The sequence below is a fragment of the Octopus bimaculoides genome, chromosome 20 (genome assembly GCF_001194135.2).
Source record: "Octopus bimaculoides isolate UCB-OBI-ISO-001 chromosome 20, ASM119413v2, whole genome shotgun sequence".
Lineage (NCBI taxonomy): Eukaryota > Metazoa > Mollusca > Cephalopoda > Octopoda > Octopodidae > Octopus > Octopus bimaculoides.
In genome coordinates this window covers 6343376-6346208 of record NC_069000.1, presented here as the reverse complement: position 1 = coordinate 6346208, position 2833 = coordinate 6343376, and the positions used below count along the sequence as shown (strand labels likewise).

General features: G+C 32.3%; 1 protein-coding gene across 7 annotated transcripts in view; it reads right to left on the bottom strand.

Moving 5' to 3' along the window:
• Nucleotides 1-2833, bottom strand: part of LOC106878297 (neural cell adhesion molecule 2) — a 119735-nt gene that overhangs the window by 36029 nt on the left and 80873 nt on the right. The window lies entirely within an intron of this gene.

The window sequence follows — 2833 nt, the reverse complement described above, 5'->3', positions numbered from 1 at the left end:
ACGTGGAGAAATAATAGGAAAATGAAAAATAATAATAAGGCAGAATGCTAAACTGGAAGCATATTCTAATAAAGATTTCTCAAACCGGCTTTCGTTGCGAAGCAAATTTTCAAGAAGAGGGAGAATGAAAATGTTTTTTACAAGGAAGTACAAAATGAAGAAAATAATATATTAAAAAAATAAACATACCAATACATTATATTGTCTTTGAGCTTTTGAAGTTCAATGGTAATTCATGTATATAATGGTTGGAAAAATAAGGATGCATGAGAATTGAGAGCAGTGTTAGGTTTAAAAAAAAGGGTTAAAAGTTTGTGTTAAGCAGGAAGTGTGGTGTCAAAACAGGAAGTGTGTGTAAGGGGAGACAAATGTTTTTAGTTGGAGTTATGAACTCCTAGGAACAGACAAACTTCCTGTTGAAAAAAAGAGTTCATAACTCCAACTAAGAACATTTGTCTCCCCTTACACACACTTCCTGTTTTAACACCACACTTCCTGCTTAACACAAACTTTTAACCCTTTTTTTAAACCTAACACAGCTCTCAATTCTCATGCATCCTTATTTTTCCAACCATTATATACATGAATTACCACTGAACTTCAAAAGCTCAAAGACAATATAATGTATTGGTATGTTTATTTTTATATATATTATTTTTTTTATATATTATTTCCTTCATTTTGTACTTTGTAAAAAACATTTTCATTCTCCCTCTTCTTGAAAATTTGCTTCGCAACGAAAGCCGGTTAGAGAAATCTTTATTAAAATATGCTTCCAGTTTAGCATTCTGCCATATCATTTTTCATTTTCCTATATATATATATAAACACCAGGACCAGTTCGCCTTCACCCCACACCCCTCTGCCACAAGCCTAAGATGTTCAACATACAAAACAAAAACAGATACACACACGCGCACAAAAGAAAAAAAAAAAGAAAACGAGTAGTTGAGGCTGTCATAGGGTGAATTATGATGATAAAAGACACTCAAGGAATTATTGATGGTTGAATCCATTAGCAGAAACAACTAAACTTCAAGTGTACCATAACTCCCAAAATGCATAACAGAAGAATAGAGGTGAGTGGCACTTTCTAAACATAAGATGCATTATATATATGTATGTATGTATGTATGTATGTATGTATGTATGTATGTATGTATGTATATATATATATATATATATATATATATATATTAATAGCCTCCAATAGAACTAATCAGGGGGGGAAAGTTAAAAACCCCACAAGAATAAAGACATTTAAGTAAGTCATTTTAAATCGCTAATAATGTTTGTTTCTTTGTTTGCTTTTTTTTTCTTTTTAATTAAACAAAAAAAATATAAGCAACTTAAAACCTTCCAGAATAATAATATTATTAACTGATAATTGTCATAAGTTTGGAGAATAAGCTTCTGCAATTAATAATTGTATATGATGAAGTGTAATAATAGATTTATAACCATGTAGTAGTAATTGTAATAATGCCAAAGATAATAGTCACTGAGACAGAAATATCAATTTCCATCCCTTGTAAACTGGTGGCTGAATTCAAGTTTCCTAAATTAAAATGATGAGACTTGTAAAATTTATGAAGGCAGTGATTTTAAAAAATTCAACAGGTATACTACTAATTACATTGTAGACTATATTTACATACCTGATACTATGTCAACATCAACAATCACTTCCAAGCATAACCGAAAAAGCAGGTAAAGAAAGAAAATCAGGAAGGGGTGGAGAAATAAAAGCTATTTTAATACCATAGAAGCTGATTTTTAAAAATATGAAATAAGCAAAACTGAAGGATTATTATTTTTTTTTAAATACCAGCCTAGACTTGAGAATTTAAAAAGAACAGAAAAATTTTATACTTAAATTGGAGAGGGAGGGGGTTTACACTTTAGAGTAAGATAGTAATTGAGGAATATTTTGTTGGTTCGGAGAGATTTAAGGAATGGTTGACTAGGTTTACTCAACTTTTAGAGATAGAAGAGAAAAATGAAATGAAAGAACATAAAAAATAAACCTCACCCACCCAATGGTGAAAAATATACATTTGCACAGAGAGAGAAGAGAGAAAGAGATGGGGTGGGGTTTAAAATAAATTATAATAGTGTTGTGTAGTAATAGATCAAGCACTGCAGAAAAAAAAATAATAATAAAGTAAAATAAATTTGCTATGCACACTTCACCAACTGAGCCAAATTATATCAGGGAATGTGTAATGCCAAACTTAATAGGATGCATGTGGGAGCATATGTACATACATACACACATACGCATATGCACACACACGCACGCATACATATACACACAGGTACGCGCTCTCAAACAATTATGAAAATTCATTTTCATTTATTATTATTAGTTTTTTGGTGGTGGTGGTGGTGGGGGTTTGTTCTGGTCACCCTAACTCAAGTGGCTGCACAATGGAGAGAGAGAAAGGGGGGAAAAAAGATAAAAATGAACTTTCACTCTTGTAAGAAGTTGGGGGGAGAGAGAGAGAGAGAGGGAGGGGGACTGGACAACATCCGACCCCTCTCCTCGTGACCTTCCCCTTCTTTCTCTCCAGTTTTAGAAAGTTTGAGTCATGACAGCTTTACTGATTGATTTAATTTGGGGGAGAGAAAAAAAAAAAAAGAAATTCCGAGAGTCTCTACACAGTCCAAGAGAATTCTTTAACTGTTACTGAAAGATATCAATCCTCCACAGGGTAATATGATGGAGGCACAAAATGTGTGCACATAGGAGCCGAGCTAAGCTTTTTTATTTAAAAACTTTAAAAAGAAAAAGGTCCTTAAAAAAAAATGGGTCTTGCTTCAATTTCCAAAT